Consider the following 25,362-nt stretch of genomic DNA (forward strand, 5'->3'; position numbering starts at 1 on the left):
AATGCTTTTGAGGTTGCTTCTACATGCAGACTTATCCTGGAGTCTAAAGGAGCATGAATGAGACCTATAGTTCAAAAGGTCTCACTGACATTAAATTGCCATCAGATTTTGAGAGTGCTAACATGACAGGAGACTGGACTGGAAAGGCCTCTCAGGAACTCCCCCAAGCAAGCCTAATGCATCTTGAGAACCAAGCTTGGAGACAGATCTGGTTTAGTGGCTCGGCTGACCACCCCATACATGGCTGAAGTAAAAGCCAAGCAGCCCAAGCCTTCCCATTGAATTTCCAGAAACTCCTTCCCTATAGAAAGAGTTCATGGGAACCCACAGGGAGACAGCCACTCATGTCAAATGCCTCCTCTACACCAATGTCTAGAATAGACCTGGGGACACAGAGGTAAATAAAGCAGATACGGCACCTGCCCTCTTGAGGGCTATGTTCAGGCTGAGGAAACAATTAGAAATATATAGTCCTATATCTGAAGTCTAGGCTGCCAGATGTTTTAGGAGGATAGAGACTGTTTCATATTGCAGAGCAGACTTGCAGCTCAGAATCCATGGAGCCTGGCCAGTACTTCCTGGTCAAACACATGAATGGTTCTGAAGCCACACTTACCAATATTTACACTAGAGGAATCAATTAAGGAGTAGAGCCATCTATATTGACTGAGCTGAGATTCTGCTGCAAAAACTGCAAATTTGTTTCAAAAATGAACTGATGACTAGTCTTTTCTGTTTTGTTTTGTTTTAACATTCCCATTTTTTTCAGAGCATTTGGAATGTTAGAATTACCGAGAGGGATTGTAAACAAGATAATTTTAGAAAGTCACATAGGCAGTTAACACAATCAAAGGGTGGGGTAATAGGATGGGTGGGGTAATAGGATAGATGTGGATGGAGAGAGGGACATGAGGTACAGTGACCGTGCATCCAAAGCACAAAGCAGAGCCCTGTGTCACCCCCTCCTCCTCAGTAATGGGATGTAATGTTGTCATTTCCATTTTATACACAAATAATAGAGCCCAGACACCATTAACCTCCTAACAAGTACCACCTGTAGTTTCTAACCTACTGCTGCACTTGTCCTTAGCAAGTCAAAATCAGTTGACTCCTATAAGTCAAATCAGTCTTTTAAACATATATTATTATTATTACTATTATTATTAGATAAAATACCTTGCCATGTAGTATGCTTCCCTTGCCATATGCATGACCCAGGTCTAAGTCCCAATACCAAATTGGGAATACTTCAGAGCTAGAGGAAGCTGTGGTGCTGTGGTGTCTCGCCTTCTGTTTATCTAAATGGAAAAGCTGACCCCGGGACAGTGAAATCATGTGGGTGAAAGTTCACAGATCTGTGAAGTAAATAAAAAGTAAAGGGAACAGTACAGAACCATAGAAAGGTGGTATCTTTGTAACACACATAAAAACACAGAGCTCCTAACACTATTCAGCATTTGGCTCTTCACACTCACATGTTATCCACACAGACCACATCATGAACAGAGGTGATAGGCCACAGTGGGACCAGCCAGAGGCCCATGCTTTTCCTCTCCAAGCAATGGCCTTCTAGCCCTGAATGGCAGCAAAACCCAAGTAGACTCTTTCATTAACTCACCACATTGCAGACCCAATGAAATCTCCCCCTTTCTAGGAATTTCTCCAGAATGGACTCTAAGGATCAAAGAAGAATGACCACCAGACACTGTGCTAAGTGCTTGGCAAGTGGTGCCTCATGGAAGCTTTATGTCCCCAGGAGAGATGTCACTGCTCCCTTCATCTACAATAAAGGACACTAGGACGAGGGGAGGCCAAGGTCACAGAGTTGCCAGAGACCAACTTAGAATTCAAACTCAGGTCTCATGCTTCAGAGCACACACTCAGCTTTTACAGCCCCCACCTCCTTAATTCATTCCTAGCCTTCCTTAGGCACCCAGAGCTCTCATCTGAACACCACACCGAAGTCCTTACTTACTATTGTTTTGGGGGTTGGAGCTGTGTCTTTCTCACCTGCCAAAGGTGTGAACTCTGAGAAATATGGCCAGTGTTTTAATGTCCCAGAATGCTGGAAGTAGGAATCATTTCCCCATCTGGATCAGTTCTGTGTTCCCTTCGTATATGTGCCTGATTTCCACAGTAGAGTCTTAGCAACTACTTATGGAATAAACAAATGGACAAAAGGATGGATGAATATATCTCCCCATGAGTCTGGACTCCAGTACTCAGCACAGTGCTTGACACATAGAAGGATTTCAATAAAGATGTGCTGATTCTGACAAATGACACTCCTCTTACTTGGAGATTCAGAAGAACTGAGGTTTATAAGTCTATTTTCTAGAATCCAAAAGGAAATTATTAATCACAGAGGGGACTTTCTTGAGCCAAACAAATCAGCAGGCTACCAAGGGGCAAGGAAGAAGAGAGAACACTTTTCAACTCAGATACTCAAAGATCAATTTAGACACATTTTATATATGAAAACCCTTGGATTTAGACCAATTGTGGGGACCAAAGAGTCCTTTTAGGCAATGTTGTTCTACATATACACTTGTGGTACTTCCTAGCTCTTGTATAAGGCTCCTTAGAGATGAATGGCGCTGACTAATTTGAAGTGATTAAATGTGTTCCTGGAATTTCTGAGTGTTCCTCCTGACTCAAATGGAAAGGAGGAGAGACAATATCAAAGATTCTATTGCTCAGCAATGTGTGTGTGGATGAGTGGGAGGGTAGGGGTGCACAAGCCCCTCATTCAGAGGCAGGGTGGTCTGAAAACAACACAGGATGTGAAGCCAGTTTGCATGGTGACAAGCACTTTAGGTCCTCTTTCAGCTCCATTCTTGTGACATCTGCCTCTCTGAGCAGCACAGTCATCAGCTGCACTCTATGACAATGCAAATGGAACAGCCCCCTCAACAAAATCCTCCCGGACATCGAATCCTGCCCAATACAGGGAAGAAAAACACACCTCATTTCTCTAAACAACCAAATAGGCAGGAAGATGCAGGATCCTCTCATAGGTTCTGTGAGAAAGATGACATATGCAAACACCTCACCCAGGACCCTAAGCAGCACAACCCTCAAGCTCCCTCCCAGCTGTAATAACAAGTCAGCCGAGCCCAATTCTTTCCAGCTCCCAAATTGTGCTTCATACAATTCAAGGAAATTTGAATCTTGCCTAGACATCTTTCTTTTCTTCTCCTCCTCTTCCTCCTTCTTCTTCTTCTTCTCTTCCTCCTCCTCCTTCTTCTTTTCTTCTTTTCTCCCCCTTTTTTCTCTTTTCTTTTTTTGCATCCAGCATCTTTTTGAGGCCCATTGATGGTAGCTTTCTTAGCTTCTTGCTACTAAGATTCAGAAAGCACACAGCAGGCCCAGAGCCACACATGAAAGAAGGGGCAGAACCAGAAGGGACATGCAGCCTTGGAGTAACTGGGCTATTTCTCTGGACTCCTCTGCCTTCCTGGTGTCACCAGATGATATGGCTACATCTCCTGCAGGCTGCCCATGAGTGGAGCAAGGACTCATTGAAGCAGAGTGATATTTTTAACATTTATCTGCCCCTCCTCCACCAAATGTCCCATCTGCTGCCCTTTCTAGGTTCCTGAAGCCCTTGCTTTCAAGGTCAAGTGCCAATAAGCAACCTACCCTCCCCCACTCCACAGAGTTGTCCCATCTCCATCTTCAAATGAGACTTTAAAAAACTAAAAATGAAAATACCTATGATCCAGCATTCCCAGTCCTAGGCAGATATCCAAAGGATGTGAAAACCATAATTCAAAAGGATGTACACACCTCTATGCTCAGGGCCATAATAATCACAAGAGCCAAAATCTGTTAACAATCTAAATAGCCATCAAGAGATAAAGGAACAAAGAATCAGTGGGAGATATACTAGATGAAATAGTATTCTGCCACTAAAAAAGCTGTCATTGTGTCTTTAGGGAGAAAATGGATGGAACTACAGGAGAAAATGCTATATGAAATAAATAAAGAGATGAAGGACAACTGTGGGATTGTTTCACTCATATGGAATATAGATAAAACCAAAGCAGTAAATTTTCATGCACATGAGTGCATGTATCCTTACACACATGTACACACATGTACAAACTTTCTTTTAACCTCTATGAAAACTATGGTGGTTACTGATATAAACTGTAGATAGGTAGAAGGGCACAACATTGGTGGTGTATGTGGAAGTGTGTGTGTGTGTGTGTGTGTGTATGAGAGAGACAGAGAGAGAGACAGAGAGAGAAACATACCTGAAATATTTTTAATATTTTCTTATGTATTTATTTATTGGATAAAGACAGAGAAAAATTGAAAGGAGAGGGGGATATAGGAGGGAGAGAGACAGACATCTGCAACAGTGCTTCACCATTTATGTATGAAGCTCCCAGCCACCCCCACCCAGGTGAAGACTGGAGACTTAAACTGAGTCCTTGCACATTGTAACATGTGCTTTCTAACAGTGCACCACCACCTGCACCCCTGAAATCTTATGATTTGGGGGTTTTGTTTGTTGTGTTGTATTGTGTTGTGTTGTGTTGTGCTGTGTTTTTAAATAGGACAGAAAGAAATTGAGAGAGGATGGGGAGACAGAGAAGGAGAGAAAGATAGACATCTGCAGACCTGCTTCACCACTCATGAAGTAGTCCCCTACAAATGGGGAGCAGGGGTTCAAACCCGAGTCCTTGCACTTGGTAATATATGCGCTTAACTGAGTATGCCACCACCCAGCCCCAAATCTTGTGATTTTGTAAATAAATTTTAAATTAATTTTTTTTTTTTTAAAAAAAAAAAAGGGAGGATCCCATGCTTGTCCTTACTTTGACATTTGAGTCAAGACATTTGAATCAAGACTGCTTCCTGACTGCCATGCCTTCATCTAAGGTTAGGTCACGTGGTCTTCAAAGCCCCCATCTGCCAGAACTGCTAATCTAAGTAGACATCTGTGGAGTATGGCCACCTCTTCCCAGTCCACTTACACAAGGTTCAGTAGCAGGATAAGGAAAGGCCACTGGCGCCTAAAACGAAATGTTTCTGCCAGGGCTGGTGACCGCATAGGCTGGCTCAGCTCCCAAATCTAAAGCCATGAAACTAATAACACTCACTGCCCACTGCTCTCTCCCTCACTGTTGCGATCCCTGTCACCTCACTCTGCCTGGCCAGGCAGTCAAACCACAACATAGAAGTCTGGGCAAGGCTGCTCTGCGGTCTCTCCTCTGGCTCTGCTTTAGGGTCCATTTAAAAAACCAAGTTGAGCTGGTATCCATGGTCCTGCCAAATGTGTTTGGCTGCTTCTGAATTGCCAGTGAGAATTGAATTGCCACAGAAGGACAGCCCCTCCTGACCTCTGCCTCCACCACCCCACAAGTCACAGATCTTCTGTGAGCATGGAGAGCAGAAGAAACAGAAGAGGAGGGAAGAGAAGACTGATTCATGAGATAGCCATCAAGACAGAGAATTAGCCCCTATGCAGTTTAAAAGCTTCTGTATTGGGAGTTGGGCTGTAGCTCAGTGGGTTAAATGCAGGTGGTGCAAAACACAAGGACCAGCATAAGGATCCTGGTTCAAGCCCCCAGCTCTCCACCTGCAGGGGAGTTGCTTCACAAGCGGTGAAGCAGGTCAGCAGGTGTCTATTTTTCTCTCCCCCTCTTTGTCTCCCCCTCCTCTCTCCATTTCTCTGTCCTACCCAACAACAAAAACATCAATAAATACAACAATGAAACAACAAGGGCAACAAAAGGGAATAAATAAATAAATATTTTAAAAAATTTTAAAAAATACCTTACAACCTAAAAGCTTCTGTATCACAGAAGCTGATTCTCAGAAGGTGTGTGTGTGTGTGTGTGTTGAAACTCAAGTAAATAATTCTCTATGATACTCAGAAATGTAGAACTCTGATTTATGTTTGTAACATAAGTTTAGCTTGAGTATAGGGGCACAAGGAGCTATTTGTGCATCAAATATATATATTTCAGACCTCAAAACAGTATTTTTTTAATAACTGGGGCTCCCAGAGACCTTTTTCTCCTCCCCCCTCTTTCTTTTATTTCCTAGAACAGAGAAAAATTGAGAGGGGAGGGGGACATAGAGAGAAAGAGAGACACCTACAGCATTTCTTCACTACTCATGAAGATTCCCTCTGCAGGTGGGGTCTGAGAGCTTAAACCCTGGTCCTTGTACACAGTAACATGTGTGCTCAACTGGGGAAGATACCACCCAGTCCCAACAAAGTGATTTGTTAGTATTCTGTTATTATCCTTAATATGAATTATTGACTGTGATTTGCTTATAATTATCTGAATACTCACTGGATGTAACTCATTTAATCCTTAAAATAGTCTATGACATTTTTATGGTTGTATTACCTGCTTGTTTTACTTGTGGCACTTCCGCACTATCTAATCTTTATCTATGTAGAGAAGCTGAGGTGGAAGCTTTAAGAAAGAGGTCATTCACAAGATAGATTGGAGCTCCTTTAGAATAGGAAAATACTGATTTTAGCTCAAATGCCAGCTACAATTGAAATGTGGCAGAGAATGGGGGAGATAGCATATTGGTTATGCAAAAAGACGCTCATGCCTGAGGCTCCAAAGTCTCATGTTCAATCCCCCATACCACCATAACTAAGAGCTGAGCAGTGCACTGGGAAAGAAAGAAAGAAGAAAAGGAGGGATAAAAGACAAGAAAAGGAGGAAGGAAGGAAGGAAGGAAGGAAGGAAGGAAGGAAGGAAAGGAGGGAGGGAGGGAGGGAGGAAGGAAGGAAGGAAGGAAGGAGTCAGAGGGAGGAAGGAAGAGAAAAAGAAAAGAGTCTATGGCCATACCACCTTGAACACACCCAATCTCATCTAGTCTTGGAAGCTAAGCAGAGTTGGGCGTGCTTAGTACTTGAATGGGAGAAAAAGGAAAAAAAAAAAATCTGCAGAATTTAGGATGAGAAAGATTCTGAGGGAGAGTCTGAACAGAATGTAGCAGAGGGAGCAGGGACTTTCTATGGACACTGGAAGAAAAAAAATCTCACCGTAGGAGGCAAATATTTGCCCTCTTGATGGAAAATAAATCCACAGTACACCCTCTGTGTGCCTACACATACGTAAGTATGCTTAACACAACTCTAAAGTATACTGTTCATGTGGATTTGTGTGTAAACAGAACCCCTTGGAATTGTGCAGTGTATAGCCTGTACAACTATATCTGGAAGCCCTCCTATGATCCCTCTTGGAACTGAAACAAAGGCAGAAGATGATGAGCTGGGCTGTGGAGTTGGGAACTTAAAGAACAGGTGTGGTGCTTTTTCTGAAAAAAAAAAAATCAGCTTCATATGGGAAGTAAAGAAACTTTGGGCCAGCAGGAACCTCACATCTCCACTATAGAGCCTATATTTCCCCCAGTCCTGGAACCTTAGGATAGGGCCCACTTTCCCGCATGCCTCTCCCAATCCATATCAAATAATATTGCATCTGCCGATCACAACCTAATCAACGCAACGATTGCCACCTCAACATGCTTCAGCTCAGACTGTGTCCAGAGACTTCACGTGTGGAATGACAACCCTTCAGCTTCATTACTCATGTGAGACCTTTCCTTTCATAGCATTCTCTAATTCCATCCCAGGTGGTTCACTTTCTAACAAAGTCCCAAAACCTAGATATAGACCAGGTTCTGTGAGAGAGAGCGTATGTTCACACGTATCCATAAACTAGTGCAAAATATATACCTGAAAGCAGAAGTACACTAGAGTTTGCAGTGAGTACCCCCCTAACACTTTCTCTCCACTATTCTAACCTTTGGGTCCATGACTGCTCAACAATTTGTTTGGCTTTGTATGTTAACTCTCTTTTCAGCCACCAGGTTCCAGATGCCATCAGGATGCCGGCCAGGCTTCCCGGGACTGAAGACCCCACCAATGTGTCCTGGAGCTCCACTTCCCCAGAGACCCACTCTACTAGGGAAAGAGAGAGGCAGACTGGGAGTATGGACTGACCAGTCAACATCCATGTTCAGTGGGGAAGCAATTACAGAAGCCAGACCTTTCACCTTCTGCAACCCACAATGACCCTGGGTCCATACTCCCAGAGGGATAGAGAATGGGAAAGCTATCAGGGGAGGGGATGGGATATGGAGATTGGGTGGTGGGAATTGTGTGGAGTTGTACCACTCCTACCCTATGGTTTTGTTAATTTATCCTTTCTTAAATAAAAAATAAATTTAAAAAAAGAACCTTTGGGCCTAAATATTTATTGGTTGTAAAGATGAGTGCTTTTCTCTTTGGGGCCTTTATAGTTTATGAAATGAGCTGTTTGGACCTCAGAGCCCTGCAGTCCCTGCCCAATGTATGTGTGGTGAACTTTGTCATTGATCTTTATCACCCAACACATATTATTGTAACCCAGTTTTGTCAGGGAGAGAATCCCTCCCCACCTTCAACACTGACATTTTACTCCAGTCATAAACAAGTGTCTGAGGGAAATCAAGCCATCCATGCCCCCACCCCTAATGGCCAGACAGAGTGACTGCTGCAGTCAGCCCTCTATCCATACAGGGCCAGTGAGGCCCAACTTCAAGAACTCCTTAAAGCTAGCATGAGAGGGGCACCTCATCTCTCTGGCTGAATGAGAACCTGGAGGGGTGTATCATCAAAAAAGTTTTGGTAGTATTCTAGGGGGTCATGAAGAGAATTTGTATTAGAAAACAGTGTTGGGGCTGGGTGTTGGCACACCTGGTTGAGCACACATGTTACAGTGTTCAAGGAACCAGGTTTGAGCCCCTGGTCCCCACCTACAGGGGGGAAGCTTTGCAAGTGGTGAAACAGTGTTTCAGGTGTCTCTCTCTGTCTCTCTCCCCCTCTCTTTATCACCCTCTTCCCTCTCAATTTCTGGCTGTCTCTAGCCAATAAAGATAATTTAAGGAAAAAAGAAAATACCCTTTACCAAAAAAAAAAAGAAAAGAAAAGAAAAAAGGGTAGAATTTGGGGAAAGAAGTAAAGGAGGGTGGTCCAGGAGATGGAGCATAGTGGATAAAGCATTGGACTCTCAAGCTTGAGGTCCCAAGTTCTATCCCCAGCATCACATGTACAAGAGAGAATGAGAGGGGTGGGGAATGGGAATATAGAAGGGGAGAGAGAAAGAGTGATACCTTACAGACCTGTTTCACTTAGGAGTCTTATTCTGTTTGGATCCCTCTACCAGTCTTTATCTTAAGCCCAGCATTATCTGACATGAAGTCAAACATTCTCAATCATGCCTTTACTTAAGCAGTTTGATGCAAATTTTTCCACTGAACGAATCCTCATTGGAAGTATATGGATTTGGAGACTGGTTGTGGCACATCTATAAGAGCATACATGTTGCCACACACAAAGACCCTGGTTCAAGCCCTCCCCCCTCTGTCTCTTATTAGAAAGAAAGGAAAAGGAAGTGGCCAGTAGGGGCAATGAAATTATCATGCAGTCACCAAACCCCAGTAGTAATCCTGGTGGCAAGAACAAAACGAAACAAACTCCTTCCATGACAGCAAGATAATTGACCTAGATAGTGTGCCTGCTTTGTCATGACCTGGGCCCAAGTTTGAGCCTGATTCCCACCACAGTGGAAGAATCTTCAGTGCTAAGTGATCCCTTTATCTGCCTGAATGAGTAAAAATATAAGATCAGATCTGTGAAGCTTCAGCATGAAAAAAAAAAGTCATCCTTGTTAATTCTTACATTATTTACCAAAATTGTCTTCAAATGTATTTGCACATGTGAAATATTTGTGTATGACCACTGGAAATTGGATTCATGCAAGCACCAAGTCCCAGTGACAACCCCTGTAGCTGTGTGTGTGTGTGTGTGTGTGTGTGTGTGATTTTAAGACCAAGATCACTGACTGAGGGAATACTCACTTTATTTGGAGAATGTTGATTTATAGGATTGATGCTGTCATGAGGGTCCACTTCCATATTTTCCCAGGACAGATACTAGCACATTCAAAGTGCTTTCCAGGAATTGGGAACCATTGATTTCTTATTCTGTTTAAAAAGAAAAGAAAATATTTCAAAAATATGGAATTTTTTTTTCCTCCAGGGTTATTGCTGGGCTCGGTGCCTGCACCATGAATCCACCGCTCCTGGAGGCCATTTTTCCCCCTTTTTGTTGCCCTAGTTGTTGCAGCCTCGTTGCGGTTATTATTGCCATTGTTGACGTTGCTTTGTTGTTGGATAGGACAGAGAAAAATGGAGAGAGGAGAGGAAGACAGAGAGAGAGGGGAGAGAAAGATAGACACCTGCAGACTTGCTTCACCACCCGTGAAGCGACTCCCCTGCAAGTGGGGAGCCGGGTGCTCCAACCGGTATCCTTACGCCGGTCCCTGCGCTTTGCGCCACGTGCGCTTAACCCACTGCGCCACCGCCCGACTCCCAGGAAATTTTTTAAATCTCTTCTAAAACCTTCAAACCAACACAGATACAGTATCCCATCTGCTATATTTGTGTAGATGTTTACTACCTCTTTTTCAAGCACCTAAACATTTATGCTATAAAAGTATGGTTTTGTTAATTTATCCTATCTTAAATAAAAAATAAATTAAATAAATAAATTAAATAAATTCCACCTATGAATAAAACCTTCATCTTTCTCCTTCTGGCTGATCTTACTTCCAATAATAATAAAAAAGAATTAAAACAAAAAAAAAGTAGATTGTGATATTAATACAATTTGGCATCCCAACTTTGGTCACTAATGACATTATATGGTCAGAAAGTTATTCACTGTCTATAATGGCATGATTTTACATTGTTGTCACTTCCCCACTGATAGATGTCAGACTGCTTCTAATTAGGTACTACGAGTGTATGTATGTGTGTGAGATAGAGAATCCGTTTTTCTATCAAAACTGTTACGAATAGACCTTTGTACATTTATTTTGTTTCTTTCTTTTTTATTTTATTTACTTATTTATTTTTTTAGTAGAAAGAGTCGCAGAAAACACAGCACCTATGCTTCCTTCAATGGTGTGAGAGCCAGGCTCAAATCTGGGCCACACACATGGCAAAGTAGCATACTATCTAAGAGAGCTATTTCATTGACTCTGTTTGCTTGCTTTCTTAAAGTAAATTTCAACTAGTGATTTTGCTGTGTTAAAAGATACATGTGTCTTTAAGTTTTTTGGCACATATTGTTGAATACCTGTTAGAAATGTGCCAATTTATACACCTTACCAACAAACACTTATAAAAGAGAATTGGCTTTTCCTCACCCTTCTCTGATTATTCAGACTTAGTTTTATTCCTTTCCATCTGCTCAATAGGAAAAGAAACCAGCTAGCATTGCTGTGTAATTTGTATTTATTTTATTTCTACATGATTTTCTCATGTTTTTTTAACTTTATTTATAAAAAGGAAACACTGACAAAACCATAGGATAAGAGGGGTACAATGCCACACAATTCCTACCACCAGAACTCCCTATCCCCTTCCCTCCCTTGATAGCTTTCCTGTTCTTTAACCCTCTGGGAGTATGGACCCAAGGTCATTGTGGGATGCAGAAGGTGGAAGGTCTGGCTTCTACAATTGCTTCCCCACTGAACATGGGTGTTGACAGGTTGACTCATATTCCCATCCTGCCTCTCTCTTTCCCTAGTGGGGCGGGGTTCTGAGGAATCAGAGCTCCACAACACATTGGTGGGGTTGTCTGTCCAGGGAAGTCTGGTTGGCATCATGCTAGCATCTGGAACTTGGTGGCTGAAAAGAGAGTTAACATATAAATCCAAACAAGTTTTTGACTAATCATGAACCTAAAGGCTGGAATAGTGCAGATTAAGAATTGGGGGTGGTCTCTGTTTTGTAGATAGTAGGCATATTTTAGTTATATTCCAAAGGGCCTGTGGCTATACTAGGTTTTTTATAATTGTTATTTATTTTCCCTTTTAGTTGCCCTTGTTTATTATTGTTGTGGTTATTATTGTTGTTGTTGTTGATGTTGTCATTGTTGGATAGGACAGAGAGAAATGGAGAGAGGAGAGGAAGACAGAGAGAGGGGAGAGAAAGAGAGACACCTGCAGACCTGCTTCACTGCCTGTGAAGCGACTCCCCTGCAGGTGGGGAGCCGGGGGCTCGAACCAGGTTCCTTGCGCTTTGCGCCACATGTGCTTAACCCACTGCACTACCACCCAACCCCCTCATGATTTTTTTTTTTAGTTTGTGCAACATGGGCCTTGTATAAGCATGACTTCACCACTCTGTGTCACTTCTTTCAGAGAGGAAAAAAAAAAAAAGAAAAAGAGAGAGAGATCACAGCACAAAAATTTCTTCCATTACCATGGCATGTCCTTTGTGGTGCCAGTGCTCCAAACTAGGTTGGGTGTATGGCACTGCAGCCACCCTTCTCAGTGAGCTATTTCTCCAGCCCTTGTGCATATTTTATATGGCATTTATTTTAGTTTAGTTTAGTTTTTATAGAGACAGAGAGGAGAGTGAGAGACATCACAGCACAAAAATATTCCTTTAATATGGTGGGGTCTAGGCTTGAACCTGACTTGCACATTTGGCAAAGCACCGCATTATCCATCTGAGCTTTTTGCTGGCCCAGTTTGTGCATTTTTATTTACATATACATTCACATTCTTTTCCTATTTTTATTTGAATACTACTCATTTTTCATGATTGACTAATAGAATTTTTAAATAACTAAAATATTATCTATTATTCATATGTTTTGAAAATATATTAGTAGATTCTGTGTGTCTTAATTTGGGAACATAGGAAACTTTGCCACATAAGTTTTTATGTTTTTATTTATATTCATATTCATTCCATCTATAGTAAGGCAGGCTGGGGGAAAGACTTAACAGGTAAAGCATTGGGCCTGTGAAATTTCAGATGTGAATTCTATTGCTTAAAAGAATTTCTTTACCCCTGTGAAACTAAAACAATATACACCAATGTTTTCTCTAGTATTTTTGTGATTTAGATATTTACATTTCAATCTCAGGTTGATCTGGAATTTATGCTTTATCTAACGTGAGACTTGAGCTTTACTTTTTTCCAAACACCATTTGTGAAGACTAGAAATGTCACTTTTTTTTTTTTTTTAATTTATTTTTATTTAAGAAAGGATTAATTAACAAAACCATAGGGTAGGAGGGGTACAACTCCACACAATTCCCACCGCCCAATCTCCATATCCCACCCCCTCCCCCAATAGCTTTCCCATTTTCTATCCCTCTGGGAGCATGGACCCAGTGTCATTGAGGGTTGCAGAAAGTAGAAGGTCTGGCTTCTTCTGTAATTGCTTCCTCGCTGAACATGGGTGTTGACTGGTCGGTCCATACTCCCAGTCTGCCTCTCTCTTCCCTAGTAGGATGGGTCTCTGGGGAAGCTGAGCTCCAGGACACATTGGTGGTGTCTTCAATCCAGGGAAGTCTGGCCGGCATCCTGATGATACCTGGAACCTGGTGACTGAAAAGAGAGTTAACATACAAAGCCAAACAAATTGTTGAGCAATCATGGACCCAAAGCTTGGAAAAGTGGAGAGGAAGTATTAGGGAGGTACTCACTGCAAACTCTAGTATACTTCTGCTTTCTTACTTTGGTGCCATACTCCAAACTCAGTCAATTTCTGCTTTGCGTTTCTACTTCTTTTTTTTTTTTTACATGCATAACATTCCCCAGATTCCCATTTAGCAATAAAACCCCCACTATTTCATTCATCATTTTTCATGGACCTGTATTCTCCCCACCCACCCACCCACCCCAGAGTCTTTTACTTTGGTGTAATACTCCAATTCCATTTCAGGTTCGACTTGTGTTTTCTTTTCTAATCTTGTTTTTCAACTTCGGCCTGAGAGTGAGATCATCCCATATTCATCCTTCTGTTTCTGACTTATTTCACTCAACATGATTTTTTCAAGGTCCATCCAAGATCGGCTGAAAACGGTGAAGTCACCATTTTTTACAGCTGAGTAGTATTCCACTGTGTATATATACCACAACTTGCTCTGAATGACTCTGAAAATGTCCAATAGTTCTAGGTTATCTATCTCTTCATTTAGCTCCCTTATGTCTTTACTGATTTTCTTCCTGGATGATCTGTCAAGTTGAGATAGTGGGGTGTTGAAGTCCCCTACTATGATTGTGTTACTGTTAATATATTGCTGTAGCTCTTTCAGTAGAAGTTTGATGTATTTAGATGGCTTCTCATTGGATGCATAGATATTAATAATTGTTAAGTCCTCTTGATTGACTGATCCTCTGAGCATTAAGTAGTGTCCATTCCTATCTTTTTTAATCTTATGTATTTTAAAGTCTATCATGTCAGATATGAGAATAGCTGTTCCTGCCCTTTTTTGTGGGCCATTGGCTTGAATGATAGTTTTCCATCCTTTCACTTTAAGTCTGTGTTTGTCTTGTTGCGTTAGGTGAGTTTCCTGTAGACAACATATTGTTGGGTTGTGTTTTCTGATCCATCTTCCTACTCTGTGTCTTTTAATAGGTGAATTCAGGCCATTGACATTTATTGATATCAAAGATTGAAGATATTTTAACGCCATTCTTGTAGAGTTTTAGAGTGTTTTGATATATGTCCTATTTGTGGTGGTCTGGTTGTTTATAGGAAACCTTTCAGAACTTCTTTCAAGGCAGGCTTGGTGATGGTTGCTTCCTTCAACTGTTGCTTGTCTGAGAAGGCTTTGATGCTTCCATCTAGTCTGAATGACAGTCTAGCAGGATATAGTATTCTTGGCTGAAAGCCTTTCTCATTGAGCACTCGATAGATATCTTGCCATTCTCTTCTGGCCTGTAGTGTTTGTATGGAGAAGTCTGCTGCTAATCTTATGGGTTTTCCTTTGTAGGTGACTCTTTGTTTTTCTCTTGCAGCCTTGAGGATCCTTTCTTTATCCTTATTCCTTTCCAATCTAAGTATGACATGTCTTGGTGTCTTTAGGTCTGGGTTAATTCTGTTTGGGACCCTCTGGGCTTCTTGAATCTTTATGTCTTTGGTGTTGTCTAGACTAGAGAAATTTTCAGCTATTATGGCCTGGAGAACGCTTTCTTCCTCCCCTTCTCTTTCTTCCTCTGGTAAGCCAATAATGCGTATATTGTTTCTTTTGAAGTCATCCCATAGGACTCTGTTGTTGTTTTCAGCATCTCTTAGTCTCTTTTTGAGATCTCTTACTTCTTCTTTAGTTGTCTCTAATTCATCCTCAATCTTGCTAATTCTGTCTTCAGCCTCATTGATTCTATTCTCTCTGCCCTCTACTGCTTTCTGGAGTTCATCTATTTTGTTGCCCTGCTCTGATACTGTTTTAGCTTGTTCAGCTAGTTGCCTTCTTAGCTCAGCAATTTCAGCTTTCAGCTCTCTAATAACCATGAGATAATTAGAATTTTCTTCCATATTCTCATTTGTTGTTCCTGCAGTTCTGATTACAATTTTTTCAAATTCTTTACTCACTCCTGTTATTATTTCCTTAGCTAATGTTTGGATGTTGAACTCGTTGTTTTGTGCTTTGCCCTCTGGAGGACTTTTAGCTGGACTCTTGTCCTGGTTCGAGTCTCCATTATTTTTTCTTGTTGTTTTAACCATTTTATATAAGTTAAGAGGTTTTTCAATCCCTGAGTTGGAGTTCAGTGGTGTAAAAGCCTTTTTTTTTTTCCCCCTGTAGGCTATGGTAGCCTGAGGGCTTTTTAACTATCAATAGGCTTCTTGGCTTAATCAATGACTCCTGACCAAGAGATAAAGCAGGGTGTGGCAGAGATAATCCAGTGGTTATGCAAAGAGACTTTCACAGCCCTTCAGCTATGCCACCGAGGTATAGGTCTTCTCCTGAGTTTCCCGGTTAGATCTCTGTGCCCTGGTGTCCCTCCCTGTTGCTGCTCCAGATTCTGCGGGTAGTAGCAATGGAGACTCAGAGTTGTACTTGGTGAGTCTCTGGGGAGTCCTTTCCTCCCTTCAGCTGTCCCCTTGTTGGTGGAGCAGACTGGAGGTGGTGTCTCCACTGACAAACTGTCGAACTGTTAGCAGTCACTTAATCTCTCCTTAGGCCCCTCTCTCCTCTCTGTCACCAGCCACGCGTGTTTGTACTCACGGGTGATTTACTGGGTTTCTGTGGTCATTCTAGTCCTGTCTTGTTTCGGTCCGGGTGGTCTCCTTTGGTATTCCTAGTTGATCCGGGCAGAAATGTCACTTTTATCACTTATTAATTCTCATGCATAGCTGGAGCTGGTTTTAGATGACCCACTCTATCCCAAAATTCCACTAGCCTCACCCATGTTCAGTAGCACTGTTTTCCCTAGTACCATATTATCAAGCATTTTAATTCTGTAGGGCAATTACTTCCATATAACACTCATTTTTCTTTAGAAAAAAAAAAAAAAGGCTGTCCTTAATTTATTCTTCCAGAGGCTCTTTGGAGTCATTTTGTTATATTCTTTCCAAATCCCACTGATATTTTGGATAGAACTGCCTTAATGATTAGATTATGGAACAACGACATTTTTGCAGTGCTTCCAGAAGCATAATATATATGTCTTCTGGTTTGTTCAAGTGCCCTTTCCTGCTCCTCACTAAAGTTTCATCTTTTTGTCCTTATAGGAACAGGGCATTTCTTGTGGCTGTTATTCCTGGTTGTGACACATTTGGTTGCTATTGTAAGTGAAGTCTCTTTTCTATTACCTTTTAGAGCAAGTACATTCATGCTGTCATAAACAGTGTTGACTTTGAACAACAAGGCTGTGAACACACTGGGTCCATTGATATGTGAATTTGTTTCAATCTATGGGTGCCACACTGACTGATTCACAACCACAGATGTCAGCTGGTTGAATCTGCAGTATCTGAGCCTACAGATATGTAGAGTCAACTGTAAGATATATGAGGATATCATGGGGAGGATAGGCACACCTTACCCTGCATAGTTCAAGCGTTGATACATGTATGCTATTAAACCATCTGTGAAGAAAGGACCATGACAGTAATGACAGAGAAAGAGAGAAATGATAGAGAGGGAAATGTCCTGACTTCTGTTCCTCTCCTCCTGCTCTCCCCTCACTGGCAGGCTCCTCTGGAAAGGGTTCTGAAGCATATAAAGCAGCCTGGGGAAGGGCCCTGATGTGGACAGGCAAGGACGAGGGTATTTGCCTTCATAAAGATGATTGACTGCTGCTACAGCTATGACAGTTCTCACATATGAGTGTCTGAATCCACCAGGATGGCTACAAGAATGTGAATTAATTTGTGAACAATCTTGAAAGAGGAACAAACGCTAGATTTAGTTGGATTACTGGAACAAGTTTATCACCTCTGAGGTAGCTTCTCTGAAGAGAAAATCCTGATCCTGACTCATTAGCATCCTTGAGGTGACTCCAAGTTCCCAGGAGTAGAGACCAGAGAGCTTCCCCTCACTGCAAGCTTTCTTTCCTCCTCTTCCCACACTCTACTTCCTCAGCAGGAAGTGGGGCCCTCTCAGCAGGTACAACACCAGCCAAATAGGCCAAATAGGATCCTGATAGGAGCAATACTTTAAAAATTAAATGTTAAAGACTTGCTAGCTGGCATCAAGGACTAATGAAGCTGCTTTGAAATGAAACTTCAGTGCTGTACTATTCAGCTTTCTTACTGAGTCAACAGTTTGCTGGCACTTGTTTTTCACCCGCCTCCATCCATTGTGCCCACCAACACCCTTGCTTGTACTCACCCTGTTTTAACTTTCTTCAGATCAACAAGATGTTGCCTTGAGAAAAATCTCAACACCTTTCTAAAAGCTTTGTGAAAGATTTCTTGTTAGATTCAACTCTCCTTAGTACTTAGAAGCAAATGCTAAAAGAAGGCTTGAAGTCAAGATGAAGCAATTTAAATAGAAATGATTGCCATGTGCCCCACATTCTCGTACCCCAGCCTGGGCAATTGCTCCTCCTTGTCTTACCTGCCTGCTTGGGCAGGAGCATGGCTACTGTGTTTATGTTCTCCACACAACCTAACACAGTGCCTGGCACAGAACTTAACTGAGTTTCATTAAATAAACAAAGAAGCAGGTGGAAGTGAGCCTCTAGAAAATGGGAGCTTGCAATCAGGACCCACAGAGAGAGGAGAAAAAAGGGAGAAACATCTGGATGTAGAAATAGAGTCATGAGCAGCCTGGAGGGGAAGAGATAACTGGACCTTGAAGAAAAGGGGGGGAAGTTTTGTACAAATCTAGACAGATAGTTGTAGAGATGATAGTCAACCCATGTCTGTAACCGTGGGAGAACCACACTGGTTTGAAATGGAGGGATCAGAGATTCAGAACTCTGATGATGGGAACAGTGTGGAATTATACCCCTGGTGACATATAATTTTGTAAATCAATAATAAATCAATAATAAAAAATAATAATAATAAGGAAGTGGGAGCTTGGAACCTCTGCTTCCATCTCAGTGTGTGTGATGGAGAATTTCCCCTTGGCCTCTGTTTTAGGGAGGTGAGAAGTGGAGGGTTTCCTTCCCCACCCCCATGCTGCCCACATGTGTCTATTGCCCTGTTTATGAGTCATTGGGAGCCAGACACCATCAGTCTCAGATAGAGCATGTCAGGTACACTGGGTGCAGAGGGGCCATCAATCTGGAATCGTCTCTGCTGTTGCCTAGGGGATACTGGGGCACAGCCAGAAAGAGGTGCTTCCAGGCCTCTCCACAGCAGCCTGGCAGGCACCTCCATCTCTCAAATTTGGAACCAGTGTCTTGACCCTGTGGAGGGCAGAAGTGGCCCCCACTCAAGAGCTCTGAAAGATACTAAGATCTACCCCTCAACCAAATGTTCAGAGGGGCTTGGGGTTGGGGGAACAGATAGTAAAGTGAGTGCAGGACTGGGGACTGGGAAGAAAGCTCCTTCTGCACTGCATAGGCATCATCCGCACATTCTCCCTCCACTCTCTATGGACCTGAAGATTAAATGCAACGAGGTACTAAACTGCTTGGCATAAGTCCTGGCCACAGCAACCCATTCACTGTTATTATCACTGTTACCATTGTTACTGGCAGCTGTGGTGGCATGTGAGCCTCACTGTCATATTCTGCTTTCTTGTGTCTTCCAGACAAGGAAACTGAGTTGGGTTCAGAGGGGTCCTTGCTCAAAGTCACTCACTAAGAATTGGGCTCCCTGAGTATGTCCATTTAGATGCTCAATAGCACCGTATTGTTCTAGTAACTCTCCTGAAGTGTGTGGGAGGATGGACTGCTCAGTTCCACTCTGCCCCCAACCAGAAATGTAGTCTCATTAGGTCATAAGACCCCACAGCCCTTGCTGCAAACCTGCATCCCTTGTGTTCAAATCCTACTACTAACCCCTAGACTTTCCATTTCTCAGCTCCTCTTGAGTCAGGTGTCCACCCCAGAACTGTGAGATGGTCAACCTAGATCTAAGAGGAGCAGGACATCTGCATGCATGCATGTGCATATGAACAAGTGTGTGCATATATGTGATTTGTGGTACATGTGTATAAAGTCTAGAAAATATTCACCAAAATACCCACAGTGGTGTTCTTTCTGGAAAAGGGAGTGAAACATGCCTTCCCCTTTGCTTTCTTTATCTCTTCATAGCTTTTTTTTTTTTTTGCCTCTTTTATTTGTTTGTTTTTGCTTTTTCTTATATAGAGGCAGAGGCAGAGACAGTGAAAGAGACCACAACACCAAAATTTCCTTCAGTGCAGTAAGAACCATACTCAACCCTGGGCCACACACAGTAAGCAGGGCACTGCCCAAATGAGCTATTGCATCAACCCCTTTTCATAGCTTTATGATAAGCACAATTTGTTTTGATGGTTTTTAAGTCCATTTTCTTTTGCTTAATTAATGCAAATATACACCCTCTTAGGCATATTTATTTTTAAGAGTATTGGCAAGAAATTGGGAGTTCTGTGTCTTACTCTGACAGCTACAGTTACACTGCTCTTCTGGCCTCAGATTACCCATCTGGGAAGCAAGGGAAGGCTACACAACCTCTAGGGTCCCTTCTGGCTCTGACTCTGAAGCTTTGTTCCTTGGGTGTACACAGCAAGTGAAAAGGTATGGACCAGCTGGGCCCTAGGGGGCCAGTGTGACTCAAAAGAGAATAATTGCTTCTGAATAAATTGTATGACTTGTACCCCCTCTTATTCCACAATCTTGTCAATCATTATTAAATCACTAATAATAATTTTTAAAAAGTTGAAAAATAAAACACAAAGCAGAACTTGAACTGGTTTTGGTATATTGCACCAAAGTAAAAGACTGGAGTGGGGGTGGAGGTTCAGGGGAAAAAAAAAAAAAAGGAAACCAGTTCTGAAGGCAAATGGGCACATTTATGGAACCAAATAATTTTTTTTAATTTGATCTGATATTGAATGAGCTATTTTCTTAAGTATGACTGAGTCTTTCAAGCTGCCTTTAGAGTCTTCTCTCCCCCCAGCCCCCACAGCACTGCATTATCATAATGGGATCAATAGACTTTGTCTCCTTAAAGACAATTATGAGATCAGGTGTACCCTACCTTCCTAGACAAGTTAAAACGTGAGCCTGATACATGCCTTCAAGCCCACTTGAAGTTCCCAAAGGATAGTTAGGAGGAAAGATGTAATCCTGGGATCCTACCCCCTAGAAGGGCCCATGTTTGCACTATGATGAAGCACAAAGCCCAGAACAATGTCTACCTCATGGGATCCAGATCCCTGGCCTACTGAGTTTTACCCCCAAATTGCTTGAGTTTTGGGTAGTAGCAAGATTAGCCTAAAGCCACATGTGGGTTGTCTGGGAGGTGAAAAGTAACAAGTATGAGTCCAACTACCTCCTCTCCAGTCCCAAGTCTGTGGAATCTTGAGTGTGTTAATTAGTCCCTCTTATCCTCAGTTTCTGGTCTGTAAGTTGGGGCCAACATTGCAGACCATAAAAGTGCTTTCTGAAGGCTAAAATGAGATGGGTGGGGTCAGTTACTTTGCTTGGCAGAATGTCTGGTATATAATTGTATGAAGTTCATCACATTTCATTAGATTGCAACCCCCAGGAAGAGGGCAACCCTTACTTCTAACTGGGTAGTATCCCCAAACAGTAGGGTAGACATTTCGGAGCCCTTATGGAAACTTTCAGTTCTCACCATGCAACTAAGTGCCATGCAATCCTCCTGTCTAGAAGTTTCCTCAAAATTTTTCCTCTGCCCACCTCCCAGCACTAATCAGGACAGACCCACAAGAGGGAGGCGGAAAAACCAGAGCTCCTCTTCCTCCTCCTCTCTCTCCTTTTCCTCCTCCTCCTCCTCCTCCTTCACCACTATCTTTCTAAAACACCAAGGCAACCTTCCAAACCTTCCAGGTTGGTGTCCAGTAAATACCTGAGAAACTATTTCCTGTCCCAGAATTCCTTAGAACATAATGGAGATAGAAAAAGAAAAAGCCTGTCTATGGCCATACCACCCTGAACACACCCGATCTCATCTAATCTTGGAAGCTAAGCAAGATATGGCATGGTTAGTACTTGGATGTGAAAAACAACCTTATTTACCCTGTTCCCTGCATCCTCATACCCATGGGACCCACAGTGGTGCTCCACATCATTTCCAAGCCTGTCCACCCACTTTCCAGGGTTCTATACTCTCCCCAGGGTTCTATACTTTCTCCAGAGAATGGAGAAAACAGAAATCTCCCTATGACATCACTTCCTTGCCTAGCTCCCAGGACCCTTGTTTGTGCACACTACAGCTGAGCCTCAAAGCTTTGTCTGGATACAATTTTTAGATGCCCCCAAGGAAAATGTTCCCACCACTTCCTTTAGACCTTTCTGAACTTAGTGTCCACCACAACTTAAAATCCCCAGATGGGACTGGATGAGTTGGTTCAGAGAGCCCAAAAGAATAAGAGGAAGGATGGAGAAATTTGAGACCTGTATCATATGCTTGCTTTCTTAATTAACTCCTGTTTCTGTTCATTGTCAGGCAGGATTCTCTTGCCTCCTCCAATACGTATTCTGTATATTTTTTCTTAGACTTGGAACTCCAAAAGGACTTTATTTATTGGACTTTATTCAGTTCTGCTCTGTGATGAATGGTAAGACATTTTATTAATTCTGTTGCCCAAGAGTAAAAGAATCTACACCAAGATAGAGATAGCAGGAAAGAGACTCAGCAAACAAAACTCCAAAATAACAGAGTGGGAATCAGTTGTTCAAAGGTCCTGCCAGGAACATGGCACTGAAGATGGCTCTATCAGGAATTCAAGAAAAGTATGGAGTAAAGCAACCTGTCCACAGCTTTCAGTAGATTCTCAAGGTTTAGAACCTAAATGGTCAAAGAATCCACAGGCAAGGGGTAATAGTCCTTTCCCTTACGAAATAGAGTATACTGGATAAGACATCATATATGACATTAATAAAATAGAAGTCATTGCCTTTGGCTGAGTGTTTTTTATGAGCTAGGTCCCAGCCTAGGCAATACAGGCAAGAGTTTGATAAATTCTCACAACTACCCTGTTTGTGCTTTATCTCAAAAAATAGAAAACAATCTCAAGTCTCAGGAGAAAAAAAAATGAAGCTTGGCTAGAATGATTTTTGTAGCTTTCCCAGGGTCATGCCCCTGGTCATCTGGTCAACTAAAACCAGTTTCAGGCACAGGGTCTCTGCTATTCCACAGAAACAAGTGACAGCAGTGGCAGATGCCATTCACATAGGACTGATATCAGACCCCTGGATACCCCTGACTCTGCCTTAGGCAAACCCCTTCTCCTTTCTGGGCTTGCTGTTTCCCACATGTAAAGTGAATTGTACTTGATCAAAAGTCAATAAATATTTGCTGTGAAGAAAGCTCAGAGTATAAATTGTTTAAGCCTTGCAAAACAGACCATCTCCGACACTGCTACTCAACTCTGCCTTTGTAACTTGAAAGCACCCATAGACAACAGACTTAGACAGTAGGGGTGGCTGCATTTCAATAAAACTTTATTGACAAAAGCAGACATAAGGCTGGATTTAGTCCACAGATTGTAATTGGCTGACTCATATATCCACAAGATACAATCTAAGAGCCTTCTAAGTATGATATTCCAAAAGTCTGTTAACCTGGCTATAGCAGTGGGGTCCAGAGGAAGGCAGTGTCTTGAAAAGGCACCTATTGCTCAAAGTTGTGTTGTGCTTTAACCTTTGTTTGTTTCAACAAATGTGATTAGAAAGTGAATCCTAGCAATGGCAGCTTGGAGTCACAAGGAGGCAGCTTGGGAGAGCTTTAGCCCCAGTGCAGCCCCCATCAGCTCCTATTCCTCTGTCTTTGATAAAGACAGGAGCATTTTTCTTTCTTTTTTTTTTTTTTTATTCAAATTGTTGAGCAATCATGGACCCAAAGCTTGGAAAAGTGGAGAGGAAGTATTAGGGAGGTACTCACTGCAAACTCTAGTATACTTCTGCTTTCTTACTTTGGTGCCATACTCCAAACTCAGTCAATTTCTGCTTTGCGTTTCTACTTCTTTTTTTTTTTTTACATGTATAACATTCCCCAGATTCCCATTTAGCAATACAACCCCCACTATTTCATTCATCATTTTTCATGGACCTGTATTCTCCCCACCCACCCACCCACCCCAGAGTCTTTTACTTTGGTGTAATACTCCAATTCCATTTCAGGTTCGACTTGTGTTTTCTTTTCTAATCTTGTTTTTCAACTTCGGCCTGAGAGTGATATCATCCCATATTCATCCTTCTGTTTCTGACTTATTTCACTCAACATGATTTTTTCAAGGTCCATCCAAGATCGGCTGAAAACGGTGAAGTCACCAACAGGAGCATTTTTCTTGTGGAAAACTAGGTGCAAACACAGCTGCACACTCACCCTCAAGCCAGATTGCAACCTAATGACCCTTTCTAGAGAGAAATTTTAGACTGTTTACAAATTCTTGGGCAAAGTGATGGGTGAAGACTGCAACTATAACAGGACATTTGAGAAATGTCATTTGAGAAAAGGCACATACACCTTTGACTCTCAGCCGTGCAGCAGGACAGGGTTAGCATGGTGTGGGCAATTTACTTCCCTTGTGTCCAAGAAGGACTGGAGCAGGAGGGAGAATGGACCAGCCCCTGGCTGTTTTTCCCCTGTGCCCTTACCTCCCAGCCCCGCAGTCTCCCAGCCAGGGCCTGCAGGCTCTCCTCCGTCAAGTGATGTGAATTCAGCCCCTGGATGACTTGGCAATTAATCACCAGCCTGATGCTAAGGGCTGCTACAGAGCTCTCCCTACCTTACCAGGAAATGCTGTGCAACTAATATTTCTCAGCCGAGGGGAATCCTTGCTCAACAAAGATTGACAAATTGTAATTAACAGAGAGAGAGAGAGAGAGAGAAGCAGGTTTGCACAGAGAGAGCTGAGATCCCTCATTCCTGGGAGCCTACAACTGCTGCCTGTGGAGGCTGAGACAACATCTCCACTACATCATGTCCTTTGCCCAGAAGAAAGGGCATCGTCACCTTCCCTGCACTGGATGAAAAGAAAAAATCTGCTCCTACAAACCCCAGACCCCCTGTGAGTCTTATGGAACAAATGCTTCAAACCCCAACTGTTCTTATTTTTCACTTTTAGCCTCAATTATTGAGTGCTTTGTGTTCAGTCAACTTCTCTGAGCCTTATATCCTTACAAAATGCCAATAATGACAATTCCCCTTTGTAGTGTCATTATTGAGATTAAATGAGAGTGTACCAGAGGCACTCAGACACTGAGGCCTAGTACCCAGAAGTGCTTACTAACTTTACTGTTGCTCTGTGTGCTGTGCTATTTAATTCTCCCCATGGCCCTGTGAAGTAAGGACCATCATGATCTTCATCCACAGATGGTGAAATGAGGACTCAGTGCCTGGCCTAAGGACACTGAACACAGCTGATGAGTTAGTGCAACTGGAGCCTAAATCCAAGGCTGGGGCCAGAGTCCATGCACTTAGTCACTACCCTATCCAAGGTCATAGCAGTGCCAAGTAAAGTATGGGAGCAGGGTGAGGGTCAGAATCCACTGTGAGCCTGCCAGTAGACCAAGTGCTAGTAGCCAGGGCAGTAAGGAAGCCTTATCACAGGAGGCCCCAGTGGCCCCTTCTCTCCCAGACAGCTCTGCCTAGCCATCATCTCCCTCACCTGTGCCTCACTCAGGACACCACTCACATCCTGTCTTCTCCAATAATTTCCTTCAGGGCTAACATTTAGCCTTCTGCCCTCTCTCTCTCTCTCTCTCTCTCTCTCTCTCTCATCAGTCTGGTACAGAGAGGATGCACACTTTGGAGCAAGCCATCAATGCTCTGAATACCAATGCTGCTCACTGACTGCCCCAGCCTAGCTATGCCATGAATCTTCTTTGGACCTCAGTCTTCCCCTCTGTATTTGAAATAGATAAGAGTACATGCAAATAGAGTACCAAGCATAG

At 42.6% G+C, this 25,362-nt stretch overlaps 1 protein-coding gene across 9 annotated transcripts in view; it reads left to right on the forward strand.

The window, feature by feature from the left end:
* The window catches only part of ADRA1B (adrenoceptor alpha 1B), a 140,882-nt gene that overhangs the window by 31,765 nt on the left and 83,755 nt on the right, over nt 1-25,362 (forward strand). For 3 of the 9 annotated variants that reach the window (XM_060198074.1, XM_060198073.1, XM_060198082.1), the window contains exons 2-4: nt 16,568-16,623; nt 19,912-20,013; nt 21,961-22,022. The exons of 2 other annotated variants lie outside the window; for them this stretch is intronic. The gene's annotated coding sequence lies outside the window, so the exon portion shown is untranslated. The remainder of the gene's footprint in view (nt 1-16,567; nt 16,624-19,911; nt 20,014-21,960; nt 22,023-25,362) is intronic. 4 more of the 9 variants (XM_060198075.1, XM_060198076.1, XM_060198078.1 and 1 more) reach the window with 4 other exon arrangements.

This window comes from Erinaceus europaeus, chromosome 9, assembly GCF_950295315.1.
Source record: "Erinaceus europaeus chromosome 9, mEriEur2.1, whole genome shotgun sequence".
NCBI lineage: Eukaryota > Metazoa > Chordata > Mammalia > Eulipotyphla > Erinaceidae > Erinaceus > Erinaceus europaeus.